We start from the raw sequence: 24,266 nt of genomic DNA, 5'->3' as shown, positions 1-24,266 counted from the left end.
ACTTTCTAATATTAACACATTGAAATACACTCCTTTTAAAATTCTTGACAAACTCTTTTACAAATTGTTAAATTAAATACTAATTGTTTTCACATGCAAACGTTTAATTGAACAATTTAAGTATTTTCTTTTACATTTCGATATTTTCTTTTGCATCTCTTACAATACAAGCCATTAACGTTGGTTTTGTATTCATTACATGTCATTTAATAAAAAAAGAAAACTTCAAACAAATGTTACTACTTAAGTAGCAGTTTTCCTTGTATATCATTGTGAATTTCCAATCACTGAGCCTGAGACGGAAGTAACAATATATGCCTGTAGTTTGGGTACTAATTTGTAAGTACTTTCTAATAAATGTTTCTTCTAGTTATGGTACACACTAGGATATTCAATTAATCGGGTTTCTTTATTAATCGGTTAATCAAGCAAATAATTAATCGGGGTTTAGATTTAATCGGTTAATATTAAATTATTCGATTAACCGAATAATTTCTATCTTAATTTTAAATTTAAAAGAAAAACATGAATTTGGTATACTTATATAAGCATTTTGTTAATAAAAAAACAAAAACATAAAAAACAAACAAAACATATTTCAACAAAACAATAAATAAAAATATAAACATGTGAGTTCTTTTTTTTCGATTATAGGGAGATCTTCTGAAATAATCTTTTAAAAAAAGAATATAATTTAAATGCTTCAATTTTAAACGATTTTTTTTAGTTTTAATTAAACATGACTTGATAAAACTATCTCACTGATTTTAGATATTGGAAAAATCGAAAGTAAGTCATGATAAAAAATATCCAATTTCTCAGTTCTTTTTTTTAGTTTTTTCTAAGCATATTATTTTTAGATTTCTAATACTTTAATAGTTTCGTTAAGTTCTGATTAAAGACTCATTTCAGTAATGTCTTTAGTTTCGTCTATTACCAAGTCGTCCTTCAACTCATTATCACAATGTTCATCATAGAATATTCTAGAAAAAATGTCATTTCCAAATTCCTTAGTTTCAGTTTTCATACTATACTTCAAAAAACTATTGCTAGAAGGGAATTAAGAAATTAAATTTTAAAAAATAATTCTGTATAAAATGCAAAAAAAGACATTTCGGTTAATCGGTTAATCGACACAAATTAATCGGTTTATTCGTTATTTGAAAATCATCAATTTTAAATTATTCTAACAGTTAACATACAAAAATTAATCGGTTAACCGATTAACGGTTAATCAATTGAATACCCTAGTACACACTATCTTGCTTGGAAGAAGATCACTACAATTAATATTACTTAATCATTTGGATAACATTGGTGTAGAATTTTTCAATTAAAATAATTAGGAAAGTATAGTTGGCCAAGCTCTATCATATGATACCCTACAAACAGTTTTTTTTTTGAGCGGTTATTGACATTATTTCAGACTATAAGCCTGTTTCGGAAATTTCCATTTTTGTGCTCTATATCGGAGCTATAACTTTTAGGGATCAATCGTCATGATTAATATGCATAAGGAACTTATTTGTATTGAATTTGGTTTGGATACCAAGATTTTTAACAGATTCATGCTCATTAATGTGATTTTTGAAAGTGGCTTATATGGGAACTAAATTTTAAATTTTTGACAGATCCACACAAAATTATTGGGTGTGATTTTTGTTCACATAAAACTTATGGTGAAATGTTTTAGACTTATATAAATCTGACATTTATGACCGCTAAAGTCCTTTTTTATAAGAAATTTGTTGGGGAGTTAAGTGAAATAATGGATAGATAACAACCCTTGTCCGAAAATAACGCATGTACCAACGTATCTAATTTAATCTTCAAAATTGAGAGTTGTGTTTGTGAACAAGTTAAATAGACTCAGAAAGTGAGTCGAAGTCGATCGGTATATTTAAAGATTGATGTTAGGATAACCTTTTTGTGCACTACAAACATCACCATAAATGCATCACTCTCTCACCAATATGATCGTGTAGGGTAAAATTATATAATGAACATAGTGTATAATTAAACATAACTAAAAATTAAATGTCTAAAATTTCGTAATACCAACATTTTATAAACAACTGTGTTATGTTATATTTTTCTTAAGTTTCATCAAAATCGGCCCAAAAATAAATAACATTTCGCTATATTTAATTAAAAAATTCCAAATATTGAACAATTTGACTTTTGACCCTCTCGATTTAAGGTTTAACGTTTTTCAATTTGAGTAAAACTTTCACAGTATATTGATAATTATCTGGACTATAATATTCTGAATAGGTTTTACTTAAAATTCATAACAGTAAGGAAATTGGGCTCATTTGCAAAAATATGGCCAAAAAATTAGTTTTCTCGAAAATCGCAAAATTTAAATCGCAGGTACGGAAAAACAATAGGTTATACTTTTTTCATATTTTTCTTCCCTATTATATTTCCAATAAATTCCAGTGAGATGATCAAAAAATTCTGAAATTCGTTTAACTAAATTTTGAAAAATTTGGAAATGAAGTTTTGAAACTGCATTTAAAAAAATTAAATTTTTTTGGTCATTACTGCGAATAGTTTAGCGGTATCCTACGAAGACAAAAACTCATATACAAGTAAACATGGATATATTTTAAGTAAATATAAGCTTTTATTTTAATATTTCTAAAAATATGTTAATTTTGTTCGTACATTTCTTGTTCTAGTGGCCTGAGACACGTTAATGGCCTGGGGAATTTTTAATAACTTTAAAATTTTTTATCAATTACATCTCATTAGAACGAACACATTTCTATTCTTTTAAATTATATTGCAAGAGTAATTTCTTAATGACAAATTTTTACAAAAACTGAAAAAATTGCCATATCTCAAACCATCAGAGGGCTTGCGGCACGTCTTATTTTCAAAATGTAAAATTTTGGTAATAAGTTACATAGATGAGAAAAAACACCTATTTCGCCATAATTTCAAATTTTGACCTCTTCTAACTCAGAGAGTTCCCGACCGATATTGTTGAATAATTGTGTCTGAATTACTATCCAATAGGATTTACCTTAGTGCAAATTTCATCCCGATTGTAAGACATCGTTTTCAAAAGTTGGTGCACTTGACATGAAAGATATTTTAGCTGTTAATACACACTGCGTATACTTGATATTTAATTAGACAATTATATAATGCGTATACATTAGGGTGGCCCCGTTTGTATGGAGAAAAAATAAGGTATCGATGTTCCCGCCTAAAATGAAAATTTGATTCATTCTAAGACTACGTTTTGAAATTTTTTCGTCCTTTGGTCAATATTTGGCGAGCTGGATCAAAGGATAAAAAGGTCCTTTTTTGAGGTTTTTTACATTTTTTACATATTTCTTCCAAAGGAAGTATATGTAAATTTGGTATCATATGAAAGGTCTTTGAGAGACGCATTGAATTAGTTAAAAGAAATTTAAAAAAAAAAAATTTTAATTAAAAAATTTTAAAAATTTTCGACAAAATTTTAGTTTTTTTTAATTTTTTCATAGAATTTATTCAAATACATAGATGAAATTTCTTGATCATAAACATCATGTAATTTCACCGAAATGGTTTTTCTCGTTTTTTAAAATTCAATCCAGTTCAATATTTATTCAAATTTGTTTAAACCTAATTTCATCCCTATCTGACAATCTCTGTACTCAATTCATAGTATATGTATGGGCATCAAAATAACTCAAATTTTATAAGCTTTCCATTGATGTATAAATTCTTATACTTTTCTTTTGTTACACTACGAATATTTAAATTTAAGCTAAAACATTTACTATACATCGCGCTATAATGATTATTTTAATGTTATTCCTTTGGAATGTTGTTGTTAATTTTAAGTAACATGTGAAAAACTGCTTAACAGATAGGGATGAAATTGGGTTTAAACAAATTTGAATAAACATTGAACTGGACTGAATTTTAAAAAACAAGAAAAACCATTTCGGTGAAATTACATGATGTTTATGATCAAGAAATTTCATCTATGTATTTGAATAAATTCCATGAAAAAATTAAAAAAAACTAAAATTTTGTCGAAAATTTTTAAAATTTTTTAATTAAAATTTTTTTTTTTAAATTTCTTTTAACCAATTGAATGCGTCTCTCAAAGACCTTTCATATGATACCAAATTTACATATACTTCCTTTGGAAGAAATATGGAAAAAATGTAAAAAACCCCAAAAAAGGACCTTTTTATCCTTCGATCCAGCTCGCCAAATATTGACCCCAGGACGAAAAAAATTCAAAACGTAGTCTTAGAATGAATCAAATTTTCATTTTAGGTGGGAACATCCGCAACTTAAATTTTGGGGCCACCCTAGTATACATCAATTAATACATATGGGCATTTCATGTCAAGTGAACCATCTTTTGAAATCGATGTCTTCCGATCAGGATGAAATTTAGGCAAAGGTAAGTTCTATTGGATAATAATTCATACACAATTTTTCAATAAGATCGGTCGTGAACTATCTGAGTTAGAGGTGGTCAAAGTTTGACATTTTGGTCAAACAGGTATCAGTTCTTATTCATGTAACTTATTACCTATTGTTCTTAGCAAAATCTGTTTATATAGCTCTTTCTTCAATCTTTCGAAAAAAATATTTAAAAAAAAAATAAAAAAATTTTAATATTTTTTTTCCGAAATCAATAACTTTTTTGACATTTTTTTAAAAAATGGGCCTTTTTTTCTTAGATATTTTCCTTGAACACCTATTTGGTCGCTTAGTGGGATGCGAGTGGGATATCTATCAAAATAAATATTTTACCTTGGTTCAAAGACATCAGAAGACGTCGATTTCAAACAATTGGTCACTTACATGAAATGCCCCATATATTTTTTACCTTTTTTATTGATTTTTAATTCCGTAAAATTTGCAGTTTTGTTATTCTATAAATCACAACTTAATAACATACATCTTAGTACCACATTTAAACGTTAAGTACCAGATCCTTTCATAAATGTAATTAATCAGCTCTGATCTATGTCGTCGTTTATCAGTACAAGTGTTTGTAAGTACTTGCATACGTCTGCTATTACGTTTATGTGGATTCATCAGGCAAGAAAAAAAGTATGTCAAAGTTTTCATAATTACACTGATATGCAATTAATTTATGACAACTTGTCTTTTAGTTTATTGTAGTAGTTTTACTAACTAGCTAGTACTACAATGTAAAAGCAGTGGTAGTAGCAGCAACAGCAGTAGACTCTAACGTCAACGTCATCATCATCACCAACATCGTCGTTTAGCATTTGATGATGATGATGATTGTACAAAAACGTCTATGCATTTTATGTGCTTGAAAATTTGATTGCTGTTGTGGCTGCTCATGTTTGTATGTGCAAGTGGAAGAACAAATTATGAAAAAAAGAAAGAATCACACAATAGAAATATTTTCTATGGAACTCTTTTTGAGCCAAGTAGCTGGAAAATGAATGAAAATGTATATTTGCTTTTACATCGAATAATGCATACCTAACAGGTAGCTCAGAAAAGGTTCTTCTAATGTAATCAAATTAAAACTTTATTTAGCAAAGTCATTTCAACTATTAGTCATTGTTCGAATATTTGAAATTTATGGGTCTCTTTTAAAAAAAATCTAAATAGCTTTAAATATCTGTGATAGCTAACATTTTCCAGAGAAATCATATCTGAAAACTAAGAGCAACCTGTGTTAGATTTCAAAAATAATTTTCAGACTGATTTCCTGCATACATGCCATCTACGTACACATTTTTTCCTTCACATTTTCTTTACACTCTTCTATACTATTTTCCAATTTCTTTTTTTTTTCTTCAATTTGAATTTTGTTTTATTGTCAATATTTTTCTTTTTCTTTGTTTTATGTTACTGCTGTTGTTTTTTCCCTTGTTGTTTGCCAAAGAGGTTATAAAACATTGTACCAGTGGCAATATGTCAGCATTAAAAAAGATTTTTTCTCTAGAGTTTATTCCCTCTTCAAGTCTTTGTAATTGAATGCTTTATATTGATAGGAAAAATTTTCCTCCAGCAACAAAAACATTGTTTATTTGAAGGATTTTAGTTATTTATGAATCTTAGAGGAAAAGAAATTCAAATGTGATGAAATAAAGTTTCAAGTGGACGAAAATAGACGACGGAATAAATTTACATATTAGTTTTGTAGTAAAAAAAATAAAACAAAACTTAATTTTGTTAAATGTAGGAAATTTAGTAAATATTTATATAGATTACAGTAAGAGATTCGTTAAATCTTTATTTCTAATCAGTCAATATCCATTTGAGGTCACAAGATCTCCGTTATCATGTTCATGTAACGAATGCCGTTCACAGTCACTGCAAATTCGATCGTCCGTATACCTATTTATATCGATCGACTCAGAATAAGTTTCTGAGACGATAAAACGATGTCCGTCTGTACGTTCGTCTGGCTGGCTGGCTATGTAATTCTTGTTCGCAAAGTACATGTCGCAATTTTGAAGAAATTTCAAGTAAATTTAACACATATGTACATGTTTTTCGATAGCTCTTGTTTTCGAGATATACCGTTATTTCGCAAATGGAGGAGATTGCACAACATATAATCGCGTAACCGACCGAGAGCCGATCATTATACTCTGTAGCTAGTCCTAAATTATAGAGCCAACGAATTCATCTCCTTCTCCATCTTTCCCGAATGAGACCAACGGGAAGTTATAGTAGAACATCAGTAGACCAAAACCCCCAAAGGGTTTTAAAAAGTTAGCTCGTATTTTAAAGTTATGCGACTTTAAAATTCAGCTTTTTTGAGAAAAAAATTTTTCATATACATTTAATTTTTAAAATTTAATTTGTATTTTTTTTTACATAGTTTATATAAAAATGAACTACATTATATAGTTCGAGGTCTTTTCTGCTCTGATGGATGCTCTGTAGAACCAGAATTTGAAGTAGACAAATTTTGTAGTTCACTTCCTGTGTTTTCTTCTCCTTCATCATCGTAATGCAAGTTCTTGCTCCACCAACAAATTTCCGCTAATACAGCATCGGGAGACTTTTTTCCTCGATATCTGCAAAATTTGTGTTAAAATGTATTGGGGAAAAAAGATATATGTATATTAAAAATTACCTCATTTCAAATGGCATTGCAATTTGGTCTAGATGATGATGTAGGTAATGAATTTTGAGCGACATATTAACGCCTATTTTAGAAAAAGCATTCATCATTGCGTTAACAGATCTCTGATAGCTGTCAGACCTATTTTTACCCAACAGATATAAATTCTTCTGTAAACGAACCATGTTTTAACATTTGTGGTGTGAAATGGCCACAAACGTAACAAAAATTGTTTATATTGCAAGACATTTCACAAACTTTATTAAATTAAAAATATTTTTTTTAGTAATTAACTTTATTTAAAAACTTCTTTTCACTTTATTAACAAATAATGGTTCTCAAATTCACAAAAAGTTGCACTATTATAACAGGTAACTACGATTTGATTTCAAAATATTAAAACATCTTAATACTTTGTTCAGCAATAGTGCTGTAACATTCTACTTCTTTTGATTACTCAATACTACTCAACACTTTTTGTTTGGGTACTCAATACTATTCGATACTTTTAACGGATTTTTTTAAATTTAAAAACGATATACATATTTTTCTGCTTTTCGGTAATGTATTAGCAGAAACATTTTAGGTTTACAAGATTATATCAATAAATATTTTGAACTTTTTAACTATTATTCCAGTTTTTTTAATAATATTTTATTCTGATTTGAAAATTGTTTACGCTAAGAGTTGCATTTCTAATATTGATTTCAGTTGTATTTATAGTAGAGATGCATTTTTTGCACCATAACCGTTAAATTTAAATAAATTAAATTGTAAAAATACAAGTCTAAAAGTATTGAGTAACTACTTTTAAGTATTGGCAAATACTCGATACACGATACCCACTACTCAATACTTTTACAGCAATATTCAGCAATTCTCCAAAAATTGGTAATTGTGTATCTAAGTACCAAAAACTATAAAAATAAAAAAATAAATCTGCAAAAGGTGTTAAAATTAATGAATTTTAAGTATATTAGGACTAGAACATTCAACTAAAATTACTTTATATAAATATTGACTTAATTCAATAGATTATTCATAAAATATATATGAAAAATTTTTACTCAAAAAAGCTGAACTTTAAAGGCGAATAACTTTAAAACACGAGCTAACTTTTAAAAACCCTTTGGGGGTTTTGGTATACTAAATATCTAGTTTCATTTCCCGTTGGTCTCATTCGAGAAAGATTTTCTTGTTGCACAGTGTATTAGAAGTTTCGCCCATTTCAAAGGAAACATATCTTTGAAGAACCTGGACAGACACAAATCACTCGACATAATTTCTCGACTTGATCATAGCTCCCATATAAGCACCACTGAAATCTCTTAAAAATGTTGGAACCCACACGCAGAGAAAAATATTGTTGTGCATGTTAACTGTAACCATTTCAATAATGTTACAAGTTTTTGAACAATATTATAGTCACAGTAACTATTTACATGATTGTGGTAAACATAATATGGTTAATTTATGATTCACATGATTGTATCAACCATATATATGGTTACAGTAAACAAGTATATGTTTGTGACAACCATTTATATGATGAAAGACTTACCATATTATGTTGCTCTCGGCTTATGAGTATCATAATCTGAGAACAACATATTATGATAAAATTATTCATCATAAATATGGGTGCCACAAATATATACTTGTTTAATCGTAAATTAACCATATTATGGTTACCATAATCATGTAAATAGTTACTGTGACTATAATATTGTTAAAAAACTTGTAACACTATATAGGTGATTACATATATAGATTGGTCATTTACTTAGTGTAGGGTATTATATTTTTTCGAAGAAACGATTGAATTCAATTTAGTTCATTCTGAATTCTTTCAGATTTTAATAAAATTCATAAATGGAGGTGCCCTTCTCGATGTCACGACAAGAATACGAAAAGCAAGAGGTGCTTTTGCCATATTATCGAAAACTTGGAAATCAAATGAATACAGCAAAAAGACCAAGTTGAACATATTTTCAGCATGTGTGCTGTCCGTCCTATTATATGGATGCGAAATATGGCTTGTAACTGAAGAAATTAAGCGTAAAATGCAAGTTTTTACCAACAGATGCCTCCGCATAATACTTGGAATTTACTGGCCTAATACAATTACAAATGCTCAACTGCTCGCCATAACAAATATGAGTGATATAAACTGCGAAATCCGAAGACGTAAACTTGGCTGGATAGGGCATACACTTAGAAGGGAAGATGACAACATATGCCAAAGAGCGCTAACATATAACCCCCAGGGTGCAAGAAGACGAGGAAGGCCGAACAACTCTTGGCGACGGTCAACATTAAATGAAATTAACAAGCTGCCTGTTTTTAATGATAGAAAGATAGTTAACTTGATAGAATTAAGAAGTATTGCAAGTATACGCTCCAGATGGAGATTTCTTATTGAGAGCCTATGCCCACAATGAGGTAGCCCTAAAATAATTTTAGAGCAAGTCCTATTATTATTATTATTATTATTAAATTTATATATTGGGCAAAAAAATTAAATTCATTTAAAGGAACTTCTTAAATACTGATCAGTTTGGCCAATACAATATTTAACAATTAATTTGATTTAATTAAACAGAAAACAACTTACATAACGTATCGATCATTAGTAGTTTTTAACTAAACATGCCCTTGCAATACATAAATGTTACCCTAATTACACACAATTTTCAATATTACCCCACACATTTATACACACTCATACTTTTTCACACATACTTACACTTTCATATGTGCGTGTGGGCAACTTACAAACAAAGTAATTTACAAACACAACTACATCCATAAGTAATTAGAAACTTAAGTCAATTATACGTTTAATTATGAAAATCATTACAAACATTTACACCCGCTAACCATAAATAAAGTTATAAATTCATTCAATCCACTTCATTCATTAGGCAGAGTTATGGCAAAAATTACAACAATAATTGTTTTATAATCGGTTTAAATGATCTAAGTGAGTACCCTATACCCTTTTGTTGCAACACGTCATATTTATTTACAAGAATCCTTTGAAGTGGTTTTAGTTTGTCTGTGGTTTTATATACATTTATTTAATTACAAAACTCAACAAGTTGTTTTAGTTTCAAGTGGAAAAAATTGTGTATAGTAATATAAAAATCATTTGAAATTCGAATCTGCAGAAAAAAATGTAACAGGCACATAGCATTGGAAATAGGAGTCATTCTGGTTTGTTTTTATCATTCATTTGATGTTTTAAAGGTTTTTTTTAATTAAATCTAAAAATATTACAAAAAAAAAATTATAGTTCAAATCACTAGTGATGAATTTATGAACCATTTACGGAAGTCCATATCCGTTTAAAATCTACTACACTTTTGGACAGCTTTTATGCTCTTCAATTGTATTATATGAGAGCCCAATATATCTCCACTGGCCTTTGTTGCTGTCAGTTTGGAGGATTTGCCACTCTTGGTACAAACATCACATTATTATTCTTGTATCCTGCTTAACATAATGACAGGATGCCAAATTAGGCCAAAAATAACTGGACACATGCCAAGAACTTTTTGGGAAATTTTTTCTGCTATTGAGTCCTAGACTTTTCTTCAACATTCCCTCAAACATTCCAGCAAAAACTTCGCTTACAAAGCTACAACTAATGACTTTTTTAAAAACTTACTTTGTAAGTAATAAAGTCTAAAAAATCATAAACAAAAAAAATATAGTATTATTATAAATTTTTCAAAAAATATTTTAAAATACTTCTACTGATCAAACAATGTCAAATTTAATGTCAATGAACAAGAAGAATTGGAAATTATTTTTATTTTATTCTGACAGGATCAAAATATGTCAAAAAGGTCCTTTAAAATTTGTATCCTTTAATATCTATTTAGGTTTTCAATATTATTTTTTTAAGAAAATAGTGCGTCAAAAACTTAATTATGGAATACCACATACCGAAATTTCGTCCTTCTAGCTTCACTATTTAAGTGTTAAATAAAACTTTAAATTTGCATTATTTGATTTTTTAAATTTTATTTTAAAATTTCATCGAAAAATAAAATAGTTAGTACTAGAGCCCTGCATGAGTGACTTAAATAATATTTTAAAACATTTAATTTTTTTCAAGCACTGTTTTTGACTCACTCATTGTTTTTTGAATGAATATAATAATTTATTCAAAACAAAAACGTATTTGACAAAAATTTCAAATAAAGCAAAATACATGAATGTAAAGAGTATAGCATTATGTGAGTATTGAGAGTGTTTCTGTGTTTCAAATCGAGTGCAAAACAGCGAGTGAATCGAATCATAGAGGGCTTTATAATGTGATTTAATTATAATGAAATTCTTTGAACGAATTACTATTCTTATGAATTTTTATAGCGAGATTACAAATAAAACGCATTATTGTTTACATGTATATTTTATTAATCTAACTCATGTAATAATTATATTTAAATGTTATTTAGAGATGTAAGCAAAACTACTGTAAATTGAAAAATATAAAATATAAGGACCACAAGAAGAGACCAATATTGCCGCAATATCATTTGAGTCAATCAAGCATCGTTTTTCAGAAATTACGTTACGGGTACAAGAGAAAACCCTTTCTGAAGGTGCGCTACTTGCAGGTATTGCTAAGATTCGGCAGCTCAATTTGTGTAAAAAGGGGAACTCGTTCTTATGCGAATCCCTCCACTTAAGTGTGTCGAAATCATCAAAAAAGGACACTTCTGTTGTTTAGTATCGTCTCAACTCTGAGGCCACTGAATCCTCGTTGGTTTGAAAATCAGATGATCGAATAAAATCTGAAAACAGTTCTAAATTTTTCGATGAGATTGGAGATACTGATTGTTATTGTGGTTCTGTCATAGGCTCACAATTCTGTATTAGGCTTTGTATCAACTCAATACATTTCAATTTTAAAAGATTTCGATCTTCTTCAGAGAAACAATTTGTTTGCAGGTGGGAACAGAAATAGTGCAACTCGATGCCAGATGGTCAAATTAGAAAAAATTACAGTTTCCAAGTAGTGCCTAAGCTCGTTTTTCAAAGCCTTGGCAATACTTATATCCTCATTGTTTTCAGCTCATTTCTTTAGAAGGCTGTTTACATAAATGTAGACCAAATGAATTGTTGGAGGGAGGAAATACCCTCTAAAATCTTCGAGGCTTCTTCAAAGGGTCGAATTATGTCGAAAACAGCAGTTATATTTCTTAAATCAATATTCTGTATACGATGGATTTCATGTTTTTTTATTATTATTTGCTTTAATTATTTTTCTTTTGGCATTTAAAACTCGATTCAGAATATTTATTTTGTATTCTTTTTATATACGTAAGTTGTTTACTTACACGATTTGAATGTAGACGTACACATATGTACATAATAATACTCGCAATGATTGAGTAGAACAAAAATTTTAATTATTAAAATCAAAAGTACGTACACTTTGTAAATAATATTCAAAACAATAAATGAGTTGAGTGCTTACTCATTGTGTATGACAAATAGAGTCACCCATGCAGGGCTCTAGTTAGTACATACATACATATATTATTTTGTACCTATCATGTTTTTTGTATATTCCTAAATATATAAATGACAATTTTTTTTCCTTAATATACATTAGGGTGGCCCTTAATAAACGAAAGTTGGATTTTGGCCATTCTCACCCCCCAGTTTGGTGAACATTAGTAAAAAAATCATCCTGAAAAAATTTTAGGTAAATCGGTTGGGGTTAAGACGTGCCGCAAGCCCTCTGAAGTTTTGAGATGCATTTACAAGGGGAAAAAATTCATTTTTTTCAGTTTTTGTAAAAATTTTGCCATTAAAAAATTACTTTTGTAATTCAATTTAAAAGAATCGAAATGTGTACGTAATTGTCGTTCTAATGAGACATAAAAAACAGAAATCGGTTACAAAATTTTAAAGTTATTAAAAATTCGCCAGGCCATTAACGTGTCTCAGGCCACTAGAACAAGAAATGTTGGAACAAAATTAACATATTTTGAGAAATATTAAAATAAAAGCTCATTTTTACTTAAAATATGTCCATATTTACTTGTATATGAGTTTTTGTCTTCGTAGGATACCGTTAACCTATTCTTAGGTATGAACAAAAAAAATTAATTTTTTTAACGGCAGTTTCAAAACTCCATTTTCAAATTTTTAAAAATTTTGTTAAACAAATTTCAGAATTTTTTGATCATCTCATTGGGATTTATTAAGAGTATAATAGGGAATTAAATCGTGAAAAAATTATGAAAATATCTCTTATAGTTTTTCCGTACCTGCGATTTAAATTTTGAAATTTTCGAGAAAAACCAATTATTTGGCAATTTTTAGGCCAATGAGCTCTATTTTCTTACTCTTATAAATTTTAAGCAAAACTTAATTAGAATATTATAGTCCAGATAATTCTAAATATACTCTGAAACTTTTACTAAAATCAAAAAACGTTAACCCTTAAATCGTGAAGGTCAAAGGTCAAATTTTTCAATATTTGGAATTTCTCTTGGAAAGATTTTGAAATGTTCGAAATGTTGTATATTTTTGGGCCGATTTTGATGAAATTTAACAAAAATATAACACAAATCCAGCAGAAAAATTAAAATTAACCCTATATAGCACTTGGTGTTAAAATGACCCCAAACTTCTAAAACCATAAAAAATTATGATTTTAAAAGTTTGGTGTCATTTTAACCCCAAGTGCCATTAAGCGTTAATTTCCATTCTTGTGCTGTTATTATAAACCCTAGAGTTTATGTTATATTTTTGTTAAATTTCATCAAAATCGGCCCAAAAATATACAACATTTCGATCATTTCGAAATCTTTCCAAGAGAAATTCCAAATATTGAAAAATTTTACCTTTGACCTTCACGATTTAAGAGTTAACGTCTTCCGATTTTAGTAGAAGTTTCAGAGTATATTTTGAATTATCTGGACTATAATATTCTGAATAGGTTTTACTTAAAATTCATAAGAGTAAGGAAATAGAGTTCATTGGCCTAAAAATTGCCAAATAATTGGTTTTTCTCGAAAATTTCAAAATTTAAATCGCAGGTACGGAAAAACTATAAGAGATATTTTCATAATTTTTTCACGATTTAATTCCCTATTATACTCTTAATAAATCCCAATGAGATGATCAAAAAATTCTGAAATTTGTTTAACAAAATTTTTAAAAATTTGAAAATGGAGTTTTGAAACTGCCGTTAAAAAAATTAAATTTTTTTGTTCATACCTAAGAATAGGTTAACGGTATCCTACGAAGACAAAAACTCATATACAAGTAAATATGGACATATTTTAAGTAAAAATGAGCTTTTATTTTAATATTTCTCAAAATATGTTAATTTTGTTCCTACATTTCATGTTCTAGTGGCCTGAGACACGTTAATGGCCTGGCGAATTTTTAATAACTTTAACATTTTTTGACCGATTTCTGTTTTTTATGTCTCATTAGAACGACAATTACGTACACATTTCGATTCTTTTAAATTAAATTACAAAAGTAATTTTTTAATGGCGAAATTTTTACAAAAACTGAAAAAAATGCATTTTTTCCCCTTGTAAATGCATCTCAAAACTTCAGAGGGCTTGCGGCACGTCTTAACCCCAACCGATTTACCTAAAATTTTTTCAGGATGATTTTTTTGCTAATGTTCACCAAACTGGAGGGTGAGAATGGCCAAAATCCAACTTTCGTTTATTAAGGGCCACCCTAATATACATACATATATATTTATATATAAAACTCAAATTAAATAGTTTATTTGTATAAAAAAAAGGATTATTAATAAAAGTGTATATTTTTGGTTTTACGTTTACAGAGACCAGTAGTGTCACGAAAAATTGACCAACAATATTCGGCCAGCATATGGGCGGTATTTTTTCCACGGTACCGATTCTCAATTGTGGCAAGGTCTTGGTGGAATCTCTCCCCGTGTTCATCACTAAAGTCTCCTAAATAGTGGGGAAAAAAATCCAGGTGGCTGTCCAAAAAATGTATTTTAAGTGACATATTGACACCCATTATTCCATAACTATCCACTAGTTTCTTAACAGTAGCTTCATAATTTGCAGATTTATTATTGCCCATTTTTTTATTACATCTTCCAAACTTTGCCACGCTGCACACTGGTCGATCCCATAGACCAAAAATAAAAAAACAAAGTGAAAAGTTTGTCACCAAATGTGTCATCGCTATTTCTTATAAAAACAAGGTTTTAATATTTATAGTTGTTTTTGTTTTATTCCAACTATACTCTTCAAAAATAGCTTCAAAAGTGTGACCATGTTGACAGTTGGTTTTTGCAGAGTGAAAAAGTGGAAAATAAAGCGCAACTTTAAATCAATTAAAACCATATAAAAAAATGTTTGTTTTTGAAATAAATCAAAATGAATATTGAATTGGAAGGTATTAACTTAATTTTAAGATAACTACAATGTGTTTAGCTTCTTGTGTATTTTTTATAAAACTAATATTTGTCCAGTGTCATTTTTAGTGTTCGTTCGTCCATATATTTCAATTTCAACTAGTGTTTAAGTTGTGTTCCCCCTGAAGTCTCCAATGGGATTTTTTCAGGTTTATTAGTTAATATTCCAAGATTCTAAAATTGGAAATTTCAGCTGCATCCGTTTGCATCTCTTTGATTTATCTCCCATATAACAAAGCGGCCTCGTTGTTTTTGAGGTCCAACTTTGAATTTTTCTGAGGTGTTTAGTTAGTTTATGTTCGCGTTGCTTTGTTATTGTTATGCATGTAAAGAATTGTGTTTGTTTTTTTCTTTTCCACGGACTTTTAATATTTTTACTTTATGAATTTGGTCCTTATTATAAATTGTGTTTGCAATAGTCACATCTTATAATTGCAAACTTTCGCGCTCACATATTTTTGATATTTGGTGCTTAGAATGCTGAAGAAGCTCGAAAAGTGAAGGATATCATGAAAAACTATATTAAAAATGAGGGCTACAGATTTGAAGAAAGTCATTTAGAAACATGCTTAAATTATAATTGCAAAAAAATTTAAAAATTTTGGCAAAAATGCAATCGTATAAAAACAAAAGTTCAAAATACATATTCTGATTGGATTGCCTAAAAGGAGTTGATTTTGTTAAACTCACATGAGCGGGCGACCACGCCCAGATTTAGTTTGCAATTTTTTTAGTAAGAATTCTTATTGATTTTTAATTTTTTATCAATTTTAAAAAGTTTATAGTTTCACTTATATGTGGAGTGGGTGTGGCAGTTGTCCAATTACGCCCATTTTTGAAAAAAATTTGTGTAATATCCTTATTATATATTGTACCAAAAATTATAAATGTAGTATTATTTATTACCGAGATATGGAATTTTGATTAACTAGAATGTCATAACCTCGCACTGCGCGTTGGGGTGAATTTGGATGCTAAGGTATGGTAGGGGGGTGGGTATGAGTCAGCAAACACTCCCATTTTATCATTAAATAGTTCTGACATATTTATAAAGCCGTGACCGAAATTACAAGTTGATACCTACACTGGAAGTATTTCTGGACGCCAACTCCATACAGCACCGACCACAGTGCGCTGCCTTTTCACCGTCGTTAATAAATTGGGAAACTCTTTTGATTTCATTAATTTTTTTAATTGTGGTCCATTACATACACCTAAAAATAAATATAAAGTGGTGGCTCCCATGAGAATAGCCACCACTTTAAGGTCACAACAACGATGTGCATCGTAATTTATTAATTTAAGAATTATATTCATATTTTTATAAGTTTCTTTAATATCTGTCCCATAAATAATGAGAACTGAGGAGTACACGTTACTATTATGTAATAGTACTCCTTAAAGACTTTTAATGGATCCTTCTATAAAAAGTCGCCATTCGGCCGGATCGTAATTGTTTACAATTGTGTCAAAGAGCTGCTGTATGTCAGTCGCATATGTAATATAGTTTCGTCGTCAATCTTAAAACATTGATCGAATGAGCTGACTTTTAAACGCTATATATTTAAAACTAAAGCCTAAATATCAAAATATTTGAAAAAAGAAAAAAATTAAGAATATCATGTGTGGTTTTAAAAGGAGAGCTTAATATGGAAAATGGTCCACCTTCTACCTTCTCACAAAATGCAACAAACAAAACCGGAATCGAAGACACTAAATTTTATCAGGGATACATCAGCATTGAGAAAATAATAACAGTAAATATTAATTTACATAGTCTCGGAATTCTATACTTAATTACTTTTATAACACAAGCAAAATTAAATATTTATATATAAGTATTCCGCATTAACATCAATTCTCACACCATCATCCTTTTCAAACTTAAATTAATCTCTTTCCAGAAATCAAATGGCTTAAGATTTGTTTAATTCTTAACCAATACATAAATAGTTTATTACCTTGAACAAGTTTTATGTACTTACTTTTTGCAAATTACAAATTTAACTTATTTAATTTACTAACGAAAGTCATCGATTTAAGGTTCATGATGACGGTTTATTATTACACTCATATACAACCATGTGGGTTAGGGAGGTCCAAAAAATTAAATTAAAATAAAAGTTTAATTCATTCTAAGATACCGTTTCTCAAAATGTTTGTCCTGGAGTCAATACTTGGTGAGTTGGTTCCAATGATCCTGAAGTAGTTGCATGAAAAATGAGTATACTTGCATATCAAATATAACTTATGAATTTAAACAGATACTGACATAAAAGAAAGTTTGGTACAACTAGGGTTTTTATCCCGGGAATTTCCGGGACAAATTTTCCGGGAATTTTGCAAATTTTTCACTACCCAATTCCCGGGATTTTTAGTCGGGATTCCCGGGACTCTATTTTTTTAAAAAAAAAAAGTGTTTTTTCGTTTATATCTCGGCAATAACGACCACTTATTATTATTATTAATTTGGGGTTTTTCGAATGCACATTTAAAAAAGCATATGGAAAATTGCACGATCTAGAAATAAAGGTGAATAATCTTCAAAGCCAAGATTGACCAGTGCGACTCATTCCAGAAAACACTAGTAGAACAAAGACACCTACTTTTGATCACGGCACACCATTAGGTATTTTCAAGTATAGAATTGGCCTTGAAAGGAAACACAGTAATAGTCCTTGGTAACAATGTCAGCTTTATAATGAATGTATTTTGCAGATGTTGTATTATAAAAATTCACCTTTGAATCCAATAATTTGGAAATTTTCGAGATAAACATAAATTTTATCTCTTAACTATTCAGTTAAATGTATTAAATTCATTGCTTTTACTAAAAGAATTAAGAAAATTTAGTTCAATTCATTTTGAAAATTATTAAAAGTTAAATAAAACTGAATGAGGAAAAGACATTTTAACTCAATTTGTAGTAGATTTGAATCAACAAAAATTTAATCATTCAAAGTTTGAATAAATTCTCTTATTAATTAACTTCAAAATTAATTCAATTTAAATTAAGCTTTTGAAGGAAGCTAAATAATTAGATATTGGGAATGGATTTATTAAATGAAAGGCTGACATTTTTTAATTACGGATTAAGCTTTTAGTGAATAAAGCTCAAATTGAATTTTTTACTACGAAGTTCTATATATAATAATTAAAACACTAAAGTTTCTATATGCAATTTTGCTACAATATTCATAGTTTACCGTATTATTATATATTTGGGGAATAGCCGGGTACCCGGGAATGTAGAAACAAATTTGTTTCTTTCAATATATACAAAAAGTACGAAAACTATAAGTCCCATTTGTGTGGATTCTAACTTTCTATTCAAAAATTAAAATTATAATAAAGGTACACCATGGTTTCTAACTCACTCAGTACCATATAAGCTTAATTTCATATTTCTATATCAATTATTATAAAAAAAAAAATAAAAACGAAATAGTACTATTTGTTCTATTAGCTAAATTTGATGTCGATTTGTTAAATAATTTTAAATATTAAAAAAGTTCCATGAGGAGAAAATGTACCAATTTCATTATTTCCTCTTGAGCACCCGTCAAGTTTGATATATCAAAATATTTCACTTTGGTGAACTGTTTTGTGATGTACCTAACTGTTTACCCAGATTTGATCTAATCCAACCATTGTTTCTCGAGTTCCAAATAACAACCTATTAGTATATTTTCGATTGACTGAAGGAACCAATGTTTAACATTTTATCAAAATTTACTTGATAACTACTTTAGCACTTTTTGGTACCTTCTTGTACACATTGAAATGATAAAAATTTTATTCAAATAAATTTTTACAGTATTATTATATATTTCGGGAATAGCCGGGTACCCGGGAATGTAAATAAAAATTTTACCGATTCCCGGGAATCAAAAAAGGTCGGGAAATTAAAAACCCTAGGTACAAAGAGCTTCTGAAGTGTACAAAAAGACTTTTCATATATGTAAGTATTTGATGTTTGTAAAAACCTTAGTAATTGAAGATTGATATTTTAGTAAAATTAAATAATTTTTTAAATTTTTCGGATGCCAAACTAAAAAAATTATAATATGGTAGGAAAATACAAAATTTTAATTAATGTAAAATGTAAATATAAAACAGTTACAGATATAATACCAAAACTTGGAACTAATAACGTTACAAATGTCTTTTAATCAACGGCATTATAACTTTTGAAATTTTTTATTTGCCAATTCCTCAAACGGGGAAAATGTGTTCCAGAAACTTAGTTTTTTTTTAAAGTGCTTACTGTGACGTTAAAACCCTAAAAAATGTAACCCTTTAAATTTTACGAAATGGTATCTGCAAACAAACTAAACTTTAATTTTAGTTGGGAATATCGACACCTTATTTTTCCTCCATATAAACGGGGTCATCCTAATATGTATTTGCTTATATCTAACACAACTATGTAAGAGCGTTAAGTGTATGTGTTTACACTAGAATGAGTCAGTGAGTGTATTAGTAAACTCATCTACACGTGTAGGCAGTGAAATGTATTTTATAGTTTTCACTTAATAAGTACTAATTTACAATATTCTCGTATTCGAACTTATTCATACATATTAGGGTGGGCAATATTTTGCACAATACATAAAGTATACAAATTGTCTGATTTCAAAATTTGTAAATTAGAATGTTTTTTGGAATTTTGGAACGCATACCCTCTATTTTTTTATATACATGGGGGATTTCATGTCAAGTGAACCAACTTTTGAAATCGATGTCTTCCGATCGGGATGAAATTTGCACCAAGGCTAGCTCTATTGGATAGTAACTCAGACACAATTTTTCAACAACATCGGTCGAGAACTCTCTGAGTTATAGGGGGTAAAATTTTGACAATTTGGTCAAACAGGGGTTTTTTCTTATCCATGTAACTTATTACCTATTGTTCTTAGCAAAATGTGTTCCAAATAGTATAGATAGCTATTTCTTCGATCTTTCGAAAAAAAATATTTAAAAAAAAAAATAAAAAATTTTTAATATTTTTTTTCCGAAATCAAAAACTTTTTTGACTTTTTTTTAAAATACGCTATTTTTTTTTATTTTTTTTTTTTTCTTAAAATAAAGTTTAGATATTTTCCTTGAACACCTACTTGGTCGCTTAGTGGGATGCGAGTGGGATATCTATCAAAATAAATATTTTGTAACTCAAAACATAAAATTTTTGACTTTTTTTGCAAAATCAAAAACTTTGTTGACTTTTTTTTTTCAAAATGGACCCTTTTTTAATCTTTTTTTTTAGGTCAAACAAAAGCTTAGATATTATCCTTGAAGACCCTTTTGGTCGCTTAGTGGGATGCGAGTGGGATATCTATCAAAATAAATATTTTTTAACTCAAGACTTACAATTTTTGACTTTTTTTTTTGCAAATACGATTTTTTTTCCAAATGGGCCCTTTTTTTTAAATTTTTTTTGTAGTCAAAAGAAAGCTTAGGTCCATTCCTTTAAGATATTTTTAGTCCCTTAGTGGGATGCGAGTAGGATATCTATCAAAATAAATATTTTGTAACGCAAGACATACAATTTTTTAATTTTTTTTTGCAAAATCAAAATTTTTTTCCAATATGGGCCCTTTTTTAATTTTTTTTTTTTGCTCAAAAGAAAGCCTAGGTCCATTCCTTTAAGATATTTTTAGTCCCTTAGTGGGATGCGAGTGGGATATCTATCAAAATAAATGTTTTAACACAAAAATTGTATGTCTTGAGTTACAAAACATTTATTTTGATATATATCGCACTCGCATCCCACTAAGCGATCAAAACCATCTTAAAGGAATAGGCCTAAGCTTTCTTTATAGCAAAAAAAAAAATTACAAAAAGGGCCCATTTTAAAAAAAAGTCAAAAAAGTTTTTGATTTTGCCAAAAAATCAAAAATTGTATATCTTGAGTTACAAAATATTTATTTTGATAGATATCCCACTCGTATCCCACTAAGGGACCTAAAATATCTTAAAGGAATGGACCTAAGCTTTCTTTTGACTAAAAAAAAATTTTTAAAAAAGGGCCCATTTTGAAAAAAAATTCGAATTTGCAAAAAAAAAGTCAATAATTGAATGTCTTGAGTTACAACATTTTTATTTTAATAGATATCCTACTCACATCTTCCTAAGTGACAAAATAGGTCTTAAAGGAAAAGACCTAAGCTTTCTTTTGAGCAAAAAAAATTTTAAAAAAAAAGTCCCATATTGGAAAAAAATTTCGATTTTGCAAAAAAAAATTAAAAAATTGTATGTCTTGCGTTACAAAATATTTATTTTGATAGATATCCCACTCGCATCCCACTAAGGGACTAAAAATATCTTAAAGGAATGGACCTAGGCTTTCTTTTGAGCAAAAAAAAAAATTAAAAAAGGGCCCATATTGGAAAAAAATTTTGATTTTGCAAAAAAAAATTAAAAAATTGTATGTCTTGCGTTACAAAATATTTATTGTGATAGATATCCTACTCGCATCCCACTAAGGGACTAAAAATATCTTAAAGGAATGGACCTAAGCTTTCTTTTGACTACAAAAAAAATTTTAAAAAAAGGGCCCATTTGGAAAAAAAATCGTATTTGCAAAAAAAAAAGTCAAAAATTGTAAGTCTTGAGTTAAAAAATATTTATTTTGATAGATATCCCACTCGCATCCCACTAAGCGACCAAAAGGGTCTTCAAGGATAATATCTAAGCTTTTGTTTGACCTAAAAAAAAAGATTAAAAAAGGGTCCATTTTGAAAAAAAAAAGTCAACAAAGTTTTTGATTTTGCAAAAAAAGTCAAAAATTTTATGTTTTGAGTTACAAAATATTTATTTTGATAGATATCCCACTCGCATCCCACTAAGCGACCAAGTAGGTGTTCAAGGAAAATATCTAAACTTTATTTTAAGAAAAAAAAAAAAATAAAAAAAAATAGCGTATTTTAAAAAAAGTCAAAAAAGTTTTTGATTTCGGAAAAAAAATATTAAAAATTTTTTATTTTTTTTTTTAAATATTTTTTTCGAAAGATCGAAGAAATAGCTATCTATACTATTTGGAACACATTTTGCTAAGAACAATAGGTAATAAGTTACATGGATAAGAAAAAACCCCTGTTTGACCAAATTGTCAAAATTTTACCCCCTATAACTCAGAGAGTTCTCGACCGATGTTGTTGAAAAATTGTGTCTGAGTTACTATCCAATAGAGCTAACCTTGGTGCAAATTTCATCCCGAGCGGAAGACATCGATTTCAAAAGTTGGTTCACTTGACATGAAATCCCCCACATATATAAAACTATAGTTAAATATGAAATTTTGTATTTCTATCATGATTGCATTTACAAGGGGAAAAAATTCAATTTTTTTCAGTTTTTGTAAAAATTTTGCTATTAAATAATTACTTTTGCAATTTAATTTAAAAGAATCGAAATGTGTACGTAATTCTCATTCTAATAAGATATAAAACACGAAAAATGGTTAAAAAATGTTAAAGTTATTAAAAAATCGCCAGGTCATTAACGTGCCTCAGGCCACTAGAACAAGAAATGTAGGAACAAAATTAACAAATTTTGAGATATATTAAAATAAAAGCTTATTTTTACTTAAACTATATCCATATTTACTTGCATATGTAGGATACCGTTAACCTATTCGCAGGTATAACCAACAAAATATATATTTTTAACGGCAGTTTCAAAACTCCATTTTCAAATTTTTAAAAATTTTGTTAAACAAATTTCAGAATTATTTAATCATTACAAAAAAAAATTACGACAAATCAATTGTCATATTAATTACCATATTCGTCAATACAATTAATTTTTTAATTGAAAAGGCACCAACAACCGACTTTGTACATACAAAAAATATTTTTGTTACTTAAAATTGTTAACTCTCAATAAAAGGTTTAACAACGAGTTTGTGAAATTAAGCAAAAAAATTGTTAACAGTCAACATTAAAATTGTGACAATAAGTTAGTAATATTATATTGCTACTAGTTAATAATATATAGTATATCTGCAATAGCTTTTTCTTATATTAATAAAAAAGCAATTTGTTAGTTTTAATTATTTTTTTATTATTATAAACAAATTTACAAATTATTACAATAATACCAAATATAAGATTAAAATGTAAATTTAAAGCATGTAAATATCCATTTTCTCACCATTTGAACCAGTAATTTGATCAATATCCCCTTCTACGAACGGCTATACAGATTGTTCCTCCAGTATTGTTCTTGAATGAGTTCCTTTTACACTGGACGCATTTGATGACGAAAAGTTAAAAAGTTTTTTATATAAAATTGATGTCCAATTGTTTGGTCTATAGCGATAAATTATAATTTCACATTAAACTTACCATGTAAAATGCTCCAATTTCATCATCATTTCTAAAAGAAAACATATTTTTTTATGAAAAAAAAATGTGTATATTTATACCCTTCACCTTCGTATATATAAGCTTGTCATTCCGTTTGTAATTTCTACATTTTTCATTTCCGACCCTATAAAGCGGAGTCCATTAAGCCATGTCCGTCTGTCTGTCCGTCTGTCTGTCCGTCTGTCCGTCTGTCCGTCTGTCTGTCTGTCTGTCTGTCTGTCTGTCTGTCTGTCTGTCTGTCTGTCTGTCTGTCTGTCTGTCTGTCTGTCTGTCTGTCTGTCTGTCTGTCTGTCTGTCTGTCTGTCTGTCTGTCTGTCTGTCTGTCTGTCTGTCTGTCTGTCTGTCTGTCTGTCTGTCTGTCTGTCTGTCTGTCTGT

The sequence above is a fragment of the Calliphora vicina genome, chromosome 1 (genome assembly GCF_958450345.1).
Source record: "Calliphora vicina chromosome 1, idCalVici1.1, whole genome shotgun sequence".
Lineage (NCBI taxonomy): Eukaryota > Metazoa > Arthropoda > Insecta > Diptera > Calliphoridae > Calliphora > Calliphora vicina.
The sequence above is the reverse complement of the archived record's forward strand: the minus strand, read 5'-3'. Positions refer to the sequence as shown.